The 12066-nt window shown below is 45.6% G+C and overlaps 1 protein-coding gene across 5 annotated transcripts in view; it reads left to right on the forward strand.

Moving 5' to 3' along the window:
- The first annotated feature begins 200 nt into the window (after window positions 1-200).
- The window catches only part of RUNX3 (RUNX family transcription factor 3), a 147563-nt gene continuing 135697 nt past the window's right edge, over window positions 201-12066 (forward strand). For 2 of the 5 annotated variants that reach the window (XM_044997435.1, XM_044997433.1), the window contains exons 1-3: window positions 201-329; window positions 2233-2286; window positions 6034-6263. The gene's annotated coding sequence lies outside the window, so the exon portion shown is untranslated. Of the gene's footprint in view, window positions 330-1500; window positions 1628-2232; window positions 2287-6033; window positions 6264-12066 lie in introns of those variants that run through there. The other 3 variants (XM_044997434.1, XM_044997436.1, XM_044997437.1) reach the window with 3 other exon arrangements.

Below are 12066 nucleotides of genomic sequence, written 5' to 3' on the forward strand. Positions count from 1 at the left end.
AACAATCCCATCTGTAATTTGGGGGAAACTGAATGCAGTGAATGGAAGCTGCCCAGGAGCAGTTAGAAGGAGCCGGTCGTGCATTGCATGCCATTGGAAAAGTAGTTTTTGCTGGGCTTCAAATGTGGTCTCAGATTGAGATGTCACAATAAACTAGGACATGTGACTGAATGACAGTGGTGTAGAGGTGGATGCTCATCATCACATGGATGGGATGACAGCTTGCAATTCATCCCCTAAATTAATGCATTCCCTGTGCACCTTCAGGGAGCTGCTGCAAACACATGGGGAGGACGTCTTTGGTAGCTTGAGTGCATTGCCAAGGAACGGTGAGTGGGAGAGATGGTGGCCAGAACCACCAACAGGGCACAGAACCTCAGTACAGATGGCCGTAGCCCTCCACAGCTCTAGTGGGATCTGCCTGCTTTGAGGGAGGCTTTTCCATGGGTGGGGGGAACAGGGAGGAGCACGTTGCCTAGCGGCTTGTGTCATCATTAACGCCCGTGCCAAATGGGTGCAATTCTGCTCTGTTTGTGTATCACGCCCACCGTCACGGGTGCGGATGACAGCACACCGTGCCAAGCAGTGGAGAATCAGAATCGCTACACAGAATCAAGCGCTACTCTGTATGCATTTGGTTAGGAGCTGTAATGATCTGCAGTTATTTTTGGCACGCTTTTGCCTTTCAATGAAACACACCAGGAGTCAGACCACCGGGAACAAAAGCTCCGGCATTTACAAAAGCCAGTTGGTTTAATCCCTCCTTTATAGATTTCTTTGACATGGATTTGCAATCGCACTATTTGAATAATTGCCTGCCACATAGCTCTGATGGGTAATACCTGCTAAGTCACTCTTAAAGGGATAACGCCAGCTTTCCAGTCACGGGTTAAATCCTCAGGTCCTGCTTGTCTTTTGTGTAAGAACTGAGCAGACAATGAGCAAAGCCCTCCAGATTGGGCCCTCGATATTTACAGATAAAAGGCCATGTTGATCTTTGGAGTGACTCCAGTGGAGTCAGTCCGTGCCATTACACCAGGGAGGAATTTTACTGTGTGTAACTATTTGTGCAAACAGCAGTGCATGTGACACCCTGGTGCCCTATGGATTCATAGGGTGCCGACTTCCTCTCTGCCTGGGGGTGCTCGACCTCCTCTGCCCCTGGGCCCCGCCCCCACTCCACCCCTTCCCCCAGGGCTGCACCTCCGCCCTGCCTCTTCCCGCCATGTTAAATGCGCTCCTGGTAGCCTGAAGAGATGCTGGCATTTTTTGCTCACTAGATTGGAGCTCAGTGAGAAAAATATCCCCGTGGTTATAGCAGCCTGTTGTGTCCTGCATAATATCTGTGAGGCAAAGGGGGGAAAGCTGCTGCCAGGGTGCAGGGCGGAGGTGGAGTGGCCTCTGCTCTCTGTGAACCCTGGGCAGTGGAGTTTAAAATTGTGACCAGAGCAGTCGCTGTGGCAGGGAATGGGGCATTGTGGGACAGCTGCTGGAGGACTGGTAGGGTCGACACAGTGGCTACACTCTCGCTGCGTTGACTTAAGTAGATCAAAAATGGCTCTGCCGTTTGGGGAAGTGGTTTTACTGCGTCGCTGCAATGGGGCGCTTACGTCAGCTGGAGATAACTGTGAGTGTAGACACAGGCACAAATAGGTGGATTCAAGGTGACTTATGTTGACCTAACTTTGTAGTGTAGACCAGGTCTTAGAAGAACTTAAATTTGGAGCTTAAAACTAGCTGTCGTCGTTGCTTTAATGTTCACCTCTTCTCCTCAGGCCCCACATGTGCTATCAGTCACTCAGATCAATTTTCAGCCAATCCGTTTTTCCATCCTATTTTGTGCTGTCAGTTTGAGATTAGCGGCAGATTTGCCACAGATGTGATCAAGAGAAACTTCTGATGGCAAAGAAAGGGGGAAAAAAATACACACCCTCGCACACAGAAATGAGTCTGTGTTATTTTGTTTAGCAAAAGTAGAAGGAGTGTACTCATTTCATGAATGGGAGCGAAAACACCACATTATATATCCCTCTAATTAATTTCACCACTAGTCTTTAAATCGTTAGCCCCTTCTGGTTCGAATTTGCTCTTTCTGGAGAAAAACAAGTAACACGGTAATTGTCCAATAAAGATCTCTTCCTTCAAATCAAAAATAGAGTTTGCGATGTAGAGACTAGTAATTGGATCAATGACCAGTTGGTAGTAAACTGGTATTTATTATTTATATTGCAGGAGCACTCGCCTGAGATCAGGACCCCACTGTGTGCACACAAGTAAGGGACAAAGGTAACTGAAAGAGTTTATAATCTAAATAGGCAAGACAGACAAATAGTGAGGGGGAAAGTGCTTTGCCCAAGGTCACACAGACAGGCCATAGAACTCAGGCATCCTGCACTGTATTGAGCTGTATTGTCTCTCTCCCAGTCAGCTCGGGTACCCCATTATAGATCCGTTATCTGCCCCGCCAACATAGTATCTTAGCACCTCAAAACAGTGACCGATTTATCTTTATCCCCATTTTTGAGATGGAGAAACTGAGGGCCAGAGTTTAAGGATTTCTCTTCTAGAGACAATGAGGTTGTGTTTGAACACAGTCTTGGGAAGGCCTGGTGATAATTACCCAATGGTCAGTCGATGGTGACAAGGACCATCTGATGTTTAAAAGCCAGCCCTGGGTAAATCCTACTGGAATGGCAGGGTTAACCTAACCCCTGTCCTCATCTACAAAGCCATGTTTAACATCCTGTGGATTAACACAATGCCATTGGTCATGCCAGAGTCACCCAGGAAGGTTGCAGCCGACTCAGACCCCGGAGTCTTGCACTGCACACCACCCTGAGCCCCAAGAGCACCCTGCTTCCACTGACCCCAGGTCATTTTTACGCAATGTACGGTGAGCTTCCAAAAACAGAGGCCTGTGAAATAGAAAGTCTGGGCCAAATTCTGCTCTCCTCACTGCCACAAGACACCCTGTTGGAATCTCTGTATCCTTATGCGACCCACAGTTAGACCTGTGAAACCCCATTGACTTTAGTGGGCTGAATCTGAAGGCAGAATTTAGCCTTCTGGATCAATGTCTGCTGGGGGCTGTTATGCTTCTGGATCGCGGCAGCTCCTTAAATCAAAGCACTGTGGCCACGCCCACACTGCAGCTTAAGCCGGTATGAGTTATGTTGCTTAGGGGTGTGAATAACCCTCCCTCCAAGTGATGGAAGTTACACCGACCTAAGCACCGGTGTGGACAGCACATCTTCGCTAGCAGGTTAATTGTAGCAGTGTAGCCCTAGCCTGAGACTCAAGGGGAAGACACACAGCTCGGAGCTTTAAGGATCAAATCTGCACCTCATGTGCATTCACACAGCACTCATTAAACTCCCAAAGTCCTGCACCTGGTTTGCATTTTGTTCATTATGAAACCTGGCCTGGAGAATCAAGTGGCAATCTCTTTTCTTGGTTGTTTGCAAGTCTGAGTCAGGAATCTGGAGTTGAATGTCTCAGGACATTACAAGCGTCAATAAAAGGGTATTTACCTTTCTGCTAATATTTCTGGCATTCACTGTATTTAGCATGGAAAATATTTCCAAAACCATGGTGTATTTAACTATTGTGTGTGACAAAAGTCCATCTTTTTCAGTGACTGATGTAACCTCACTACATATATGGAGTACGTTCCCTGTTAAACAGACTTGGCAGTATTTGATTTTTTTTTTTGAGGGATAATATCGTTTGTTTTTACACTTTTTTTTTCAATCTTTATTGATTTAAATTCTCCCAGTTGCGGGAAATTCTGGGGGTCAGACAATAGGCAAGTCAGACAGTAGTTCTTTAATGACCGAAGATGTTGAGATGCAAAAAGTGAAAGGTTATAACCATTAGAACACAAATTGTCAACATCACATATCAAAATATACAAAGTCAATAGCCTTAAATCAAACTCTTGTTGAGTTCTCAAGCAGCGTTTTTCTTACTTTGCCTGTCAGTTTCGATTATTATCAATGGAAATATTTTTTCATTGCCACGTATTTGGTGAAATTGATGTTTACCCACAGTTACAGATAAAAATCAAGCCCTTCCAAGCCTGCTGTTAAAGGAGCAGCCTTGCTACCTATTGTTATCTATCTTTTCCAAGGTTAATTCCTTCACAAAGGTATTCATTCATTCATTCATTATAAACTACTTGTACTGGGGTTGAATCTATTTTGGGCTACAGGATCAGACACCTACCTGTAAAAAAATAAAAAAAGTCCATTCCTTGCCAAGAGCTCCCAAATTAGAGGGGCTATTTCATCTCACATGCAGTTTCCATAGACTTTGCTTTTCCCTTTAAGTTTGCAGCAAAGTGCGTTGTTTGGGGGGTGGATTTATTTATTGTTTTTACTCAAGTAGCCAGATTTATAGTCACCCATTCGGATTATATGTGCCAGGGGATCTTTAACGTCTATATCTTGGATTGGGATCACAAATAAAAAGGCCACAGCTCAGAATAACAGCTATGTCCTACCACCTCACAGCTGGAAACTGACTGCAAATGGACTTTTGATTTTTGAGGCCCCCAGCTATGAAGTGAGTGTGATTCCTACTGGGCTGCTGTGGGTGCAGAGCATTAAACACTTGGCCAAAGGAGATGCAGTTTATTTCCATGCAGAGAACGGCAGCACGGGGGGAGTACACAGACCACAGCAGAATTGTGCCTCTGGCTCTTGGCTGGCATGTGTCGTGGTGCAGGTAGACATTTAAACAAATCAAGTCTTTCCTTGCAGTGGGTTTTTCCCTCCCTGGTGCTGGTTGCAGTTTCTAGCTTGACAGCCCTGGAAGCTAGTCTTGTGGCTAAGGCCCTGGCTGAGGACTCGTGCGCTGGCTCAGATCCCTGGCTCTGCCACAAACTTCCTGTGTGCTCTCAGGCACGTCACTGACAATCTTTGTGCCTCTGGAAACCTGAGATAATGATACTCCAGCCCCTGATGAAAGAATTTTGGGGCCTTGTGGGCTAGGGAAATGAGGGGCCCCCATCCAGAGCCAAGAATGCCTTCCTACCCTACACACAGACCCCTGAATGCCCCTCACTCCACCAGCCTCCACTTATCCTGACAATCTCTATATACATCCCTGCAGCCCGGATACACATCCTCTCAGCATGGCCCCCAGCATCCCCCACTCACCCCACCGCCTCACCCCGTAGCCCCTCAGTGCTCCCTACTCACCCTACAGCCCACAACATCTCTCCCTAGTCCTTCATCCACCGCCCCAGGAGTCAGGAACTTCCTGGCCACTCGCCGGCTCAGTGCTCTCTCTGCTCCCCATTCTGGCTGCTCTGCGTTCACATGGCCCTGCACCATTCGGGATTGGCCTGGTTGCCATGACAAAAGTACAGCAGGAGTTTCCATTGACACGGTGGCATTAAAGACTGGATGGACGTGGTGTATTTTCTCATCCCTAGGACTGGCCCCTTCTAGCTCATGGTGGAGGTAAATTGTTGGTAGGGTGACCAGACAGCAAGTGTGAAAAATCGGGATGGGGTGGGGGGTAATAGGCGCCTATATAAGAAAAAGACCCCAAAATCGGGACTGTCCCTATAAAATCGGGACATCTGGTCACCCTAATTGATGGGGCGGTGTACCACCTGTTCTAGGGGATACATAAAGGACTTCTGTCTGTTTCTATGGCTACTATCCTTGTGAGTTCGGAAAGTGATATTGTTCCCATTTTAATGATGGGAAATCTAGGCACAAAAAGATTAAGGCCCAGATCCCCAAAGGTATTTAAGTGCCTATCCCATAGGTTCCGATGGGAGTTAGGCACCTACATACCTTGGAGGATCGGGGCCTGCTCAGGATCACATCGGAAGGCTCTGGAAGAGCCAGGAACCCCGTGCTCCTGGGCACCAGTCCAGTGCCTTAACCACAAGCCCCTTTTTCTTTCTTGAGCCCCCAGGGCTGTTGATCAGGTTCCTGAAAAAGATGCGAAAGTCACAAAGACTTTGAGGCGGGAACTAAACAACCGCTCTCAGATGACAGTGATTTCTATCTATTGTAGGGTTTTCTACAGCAACCAACTCTTTAGCATCTAGCCACTGATTTGTGACCGGCTGGTTAAAAAAACAAAATAATTAATTGGCGCCCTCCCGTCTAATTGGCTGCCACGGCTTCTAACTGATACCCTGTCCAACCCAGCTGAAATCCATCAAGAGGCTTTTTGCCCAGGGACTCGCACTCAGCACATGCATTGAAAGAAAATGCATCCCTCCTTCAAGTGAAAAAATGCCGGTGAGTTTGAAATAATTGAAAGCCGCATTGGCACACACCGTTCGCGTAAGGTGACCTTTAAGACTGAAGTGTAAGGCTTGTTGTTAGCTCGCCCTTCCATTATTTTGTCGTCGGCCAAGAAAGGAATCTGGTCTCAATAAAGATGGACCATAACAAAGTGATTTTCCTGGGACAGCAAGAAAAACCAGAGTTGAAAACCAGATGACAACCCTGACGCTCTGTAATGAAAGGGCAAAATGAAATACCTTACAGGATACTGGAATTTGAAGCTTTATTTTACCTTGTAAAAGAGAAATACTGGTTGGGCTAAATTCTGCCTTGGGTTCCAACCATGAGACACCACAGAAGGCACTGGAGGGATACACGCAATGGCAGAGTTTGGCTGTTGAAAGGTGACCCATGGGAGAACTGTCTGTAAAATAGCGTTTTCCTTGATATGGCCAATGGTGGCCATTACCCGACTTCTAAGGAATTCATAGGGTCATAGAGTTTAGAGCAGTGGTCCCCAACCTTTTTCATCTGGCGGGCGCCAGACGAAGGACCGTGGTGGCAGACGAGCATCCGCCGAAATGCCGCTGAATTTTGGCATCATCCAGAGGTGTCGCCGCCGAAATGCCGCCAAATTTCAGCGGATGCTCGTCCACCGGCCAGTACGCGGGCACCGCGTTGGGGACCCCTGGTGTAGAGTGAGAAGGGACCATTAGACATCTAGTCTGACCTCCTGTGTCACATGGCCGAGTGGATTCCCCCTTGTTATCCCTGTACTGAGCCCAGTAACTAATAGCTGGCGTTTCCTGTTAAACAGGAGGCACGGGCAACCTATGCTGTTCCCCAAGCAGGATGGTGAGAAAGCAGGAGACCACTCCAATGTCCCAGAGGGCCCAAGTTGTTAGCACGAAACAGCTTACACGGAAGCGTGGTTTGTGTCACCACCTGTCCCCGGGGTGGCTGGACCCCTTACCCTCAGGATTCCTCCAGCTGCCGGTTTGGCAGGATTGTCTGAACCTGTCCAGAAGAATCTGATTCTGGCCAACACGGGAGACAAGAGGCTGAGCTAAATGGACCTGTGGTCTGATCCGTCTTATGTTGCTGAGATTGCAGAGATATGGATGAGGTTTAAAAAATAATGACTTATGTGGGTAAAGTTAATTGAGTGCACTTAGGTCCCAGTGCAGCTCATGCAAGGAGTGTAAGTCTATTGCAAACACTGAACTTCATAATGAGGTGGGAATTGCCTTCATGCTACAGGTGGGCAGAAGTTAAGCAATTTGCAGGGAGGTCACACAGCGGCCCAGTCAGTGGCAGAGCAAAGATTAGAACCCTGGGGTTCTGACAACTAGCCCCCTGCTCTGCCCACTAGGCATTCATGCTTTCCCACCATGCAAGAGAGAAAGGGCACTTGATGGACTGAAAAGATGATACATTTGGATTTTTTTAAAAACCCAAGTTACTATAAAATTGACAGGCGGAACTTGCTGCTGCAGGATGTTATTATGGCAAATGTGCTTAATCTTGTTAAATTAACAGTCCACCTTTATATGACTGGGAATTGCATCTGGCTTTATATGACTCGTGCATCTGCAGGTACATTAGCTAGGATATGACAAGGTTAATCAACCCACATGTTGGTTAATCAACCCACATGTGTCAGGACATACAATTATCTCTTGCAAGAAATTTCCTTCCCACGACATAGTACAGAACAACTGAACACAGTGGTCCAGATTCTCATCTCCTTTGCACCAGAGTAAATTAGAAGTAACTTGGTGTTAGTGGACCAGATTCTGAACTCAGCATGTGGGATTTATGCCTTCTTGGCCACAAATGGAGTCAAGATACCAAACTAGACTGGCCTCTAGTCTGAGTGGCATGGTAATCCCTCTGTTCCTAGTAAAACTGGACATGGAAACTGTTCTCAATTTGAGGTAATACGAAAATCTACTTACAGCATTTATATAATGCTGTGTGGATTTCCTAGACATATAAGAAGAAAAGATCCTGTCTCTTTAAGTAATGGCTGCTCCTTGCAATACATCAGCTGCACATTCCTCCAGGAGACATATGCTTATTAAATGTTCCACTGACACTGGTGTAGTTAGAAGGGAATGCGAGGAAAACCAAAGTGACCCTATCTAGACTGTGAGAAAACAAAAAGGGAAAGATTTTTTTATAGTAGGTGGTTTAAAAAATATATTGAATGACGTTGCCTATAAAATACAAGCATCCGTTTCACAACAGTGCAATCCGGCTTTAAAAATCTCCTTTGTTTGCCTAATACAAGGTGGGAGGCTCAGCATTGTACAGCAAATGCCCAAACTGCTAAGCAGCCTGCAGAGCACATCTAATTCAGTTACCAGGGAGTGGATTGTAGGGGCCTTCAGTCTTCAATAAGGCAGCACAACCCATGGAGAAGTCCCAGCTTCCACTGTGCCATCCCACTCTGCTGTAGTCTTAAGGATCTGAAACAAGGGTTTGGAGCAAGGGACTCCTGAGTTCCAACACTGGCCCTGAAACTGACTCACTCTGTGATGCTGCCTCCTGTGCCTCAGTTTCCCAGTCTATACTACGGGAGTTAATAATATTGCTCTTACAAACAGGTAGTAGGTGGATTAATAAATAGATTCATTAATTAGTAGATTGATTAGTGCAGCCGGTTGAAAAATGTCAATTATTTTTCATGGGGAATTTTATTTTAAAAAAAAACAATTTTTTTCAGTTTTCGGTACACATTTTTTTTTCAAGAAATGAAAAATTTTACTGAAAACTGGAACATTTTACAGCAAAATGAGAGAGATTTTTGTTTTTAAAAAATCCAAACAAAACAAAAACCCAGAAAATTTCAGCCAAAATGAAAAATTTCCATTTTGGTAAAAAAAGCTATTTTTCATTGAAAAAAAATGTTTTGATGGAACATTTTCAACCTGTTCTGTTAGTTAGTAATATTTGTAAAGCAGCTTGATGGTAAAAAGTTCTGTAAATATCAGGTAATAATCTTAATTTTGAATGTAAATCCTGACTGGGAGGGGCATATCCAGTGATGTTTTGAAACCTATAGAATTAATTATATTTATATTGACAGATTATATATATATATTATAATTACAAAGGGAGTTCCACAAAACATTTTTCCTTTGTATTTAATATAAGTATACCAACATGTATTTCCTATGGAATAGAAGCTTGTGAGGTGCTTCTTGTTTGAAATCTGCCATGCTTCTAAGAAAGCCAAGGAAATTAAAATAGCAACAGGAAAAGAAAAGGTGCATTGGCCAAGAACTCATATTTTGCTAGAGCCAAATGGGTTTAATTCAGTTCTCGTTAGACGAACCCATCGTTTAGACTTGAAACTCAGTAAAAGGATTCCTTGCAACCCAAACTCCAATCTAATCCCTGCCCCAGCCTTGAGCTCAGATCTAGCAAAGCACTTAAGGAGCTGCTTAACTTTAAGCATGTGGAATGAGATTTTCAAAGACCCGAAGGGCAGTTTGACAGCTAGTGGAGGTTGGGCACCTTATTAGAGCCCCAAATGTTAAAAAATGATGTGCTGGGTCTCCCCCTCAAAATAATACATCATCATCATAATGCAATCTTTTTACTGGCCGTCTGGTTTTTAAGCTTTTAGGGTTCATGTTTTCAATCTTTTCTCCCCAACCATGAGGGCCAGACCCTGGGAGTCTCATATAAACACATGATTCCAGGAGCTGGGGCTTTAAGGGAAAAAACCCAACCATTGCAAACCTCGTGCTAAATTGATGAGAGATGGCGACAAAGAAATCGTCCCCGTAAGTGTTTCAGTGGCACTCAATGGGTGTACGAGCATACTTAAAGTTATGCAGGTGCTTAAGTGCTTTGCTGGATCGGGGCCTGAACCCACAAACTAGGCAATCAGATACCACAAGGATGCGTGTGGCATAAAGGCTTAGATAGGTGTACCTCAAAGGGATTTAGGTGCCTAACTCCCAGTGAAACCGATGGGAGTTAGGTACCTAAATACCCTGGAGAATCTGGGCTTTCCCATTTCTCAGTCTCTGGGCTTGATTATTCCCTCACCCAGCAGTAACCCCACTGAAATCAATGGAGATGTGCTAGTGGAAATGGGAAGAGACCCAGGCCCTGTACTGTCCCTTCCATAAAACAGCCTGAACAGGAGTGCTCTGAAAGCCGTCAGACGGCCGTCTGCACTTAGAACGGGCAGCAGACACTCATGAAAAGCAGCCCCTGAGCTACTTCAGTTGCACCAAATTCACCCCTTGTGCCAGAGGGCTCAGTGCCAGCTGGGTCCAATGCACAGGGGTGAATTTCACCAGGTCGAAGGAAGAGAAGCTCTGCTGTAGTTTATACCAGTGTTAATCAGGAGTAGACCCCATGGGGTTGTGCTGTCGCCCCTACTGCTTTCCTCGACACTGACGTAATGTGGCTCAGTGAAACTGGGACGTGGGTGGAGTGTGTGTGTGTGTGAGTGCACGCGCGCGCGGGTGTGATTTTTCTTTTTTAATGGTGGAAAAAGTCTCCGAATCCACCTCTGCCCACAGGCTGTGGGGATAATGCTCAGTTTTCTAACCACTTCAAAGGCTCCCTGATAGCAAACGGCAGCCCACATTTGTTCTCACGTATTGCACGCTTGAAAACAAAGAGAAATAAAAGCCAAGCCCTTTTCCAAAACTGAGAAACAAAAAAACAAACCAAAACACGTCATATTCCTCTGCCTGCAAACCTGCTGAGGGAACCTCTGATTCAAATGGCCCCACGAGAGGGTCCTGTCTCAGCAGTGAAGAACTGTGAAATTGAAACGCTTTGAGATTTCCCTTCCCAGAAAAAAGAAAGGGGAAAAAATACCTCAGTGCTATTTTTCTTTTAAATCAAGAAAATATTCCCCGGGTACCACTAGGGCTCGAGGATTTTAGTACAGTGGCATGTAGAGGATTCAAGGGAGAACAGGTCTCCAGACACACCAGAGAGGGTCTGTGATAGACCTAGGGACTGAGCCTAGAGATCCCTCCTCTCTGCTGATCACTTCAGCCCAGATCCTAACAGGTATTTAAGCTCCTAACTTCCACTGAAATCATGGGAGCTGGGCCGTCCCCTCTTTCTGCCTCAGTTTCTCTATCTGTAAAGTAAGGGATAATGATATGAATGCTGCTTTGTAAGGTCTGTTGAGATCTAGGGATAAAAAGCACGATAGAAGGGCTAACAATTATTAAATATCATGGAAGAGCATATTAAAGCCAGCACAGCTGCTACAGTAAACCTGATCCCCTTGTTTAGGGAATGCAGCTGGGACAAACCACGCAGTGACTTGGCATCTTACAGTGGTACATTTGCATCCCAGGTTTTAAAAGGCAAAAGAGACAGCTGCTTTATTCCTGAAGCCGAGCAAGACTCTCGCTACCTCTTGTCTTCCGCACGCTAGGTCAGCTGTCCAACTCAGACCTATTGATTTCGTTTTTTGATAAACACATCTGCTTACCAAAAAGATGATGCTGTTGGATCAATAAAGCGGTGCCCTTTTCACCAGCCTTTACAGATTTACACGATACAAATCCCAAACGGAGCCACTTTACTGTTGGCCAAAGTGGCTGGATCTATATGAAACCCAAGATCTTTTGAACTCGCACATTTTAAGATGTCTGATGTCCTACTTTTACAACAGAGGCTGAAGTGTGGGGGAGAGTCCGTACCCGCATGGCTTGCTTCTGCTTTTTGGAACATGTTTTGTGGGCCTGATCTGTAGATCACAGCATCATTGACTTCAGTAGAGCCAAGCTGATTTACACCAGCTAAGGCTCAAGCCCTACATACGGTA

Source organism: Mauremys mutica, chromosome 23 (genome assembly GCF_020497125.1).
Source record: "Mauremys mutica isolate MM-2020 ecotype Southern chromosome 23, ASM2049712v1, whole genome shotgun sequence".
NCBI lineage: Eukaryota > Metazoa > Chordata > Testudines > Geoemydidae > Mauremys > Mauremys mutica.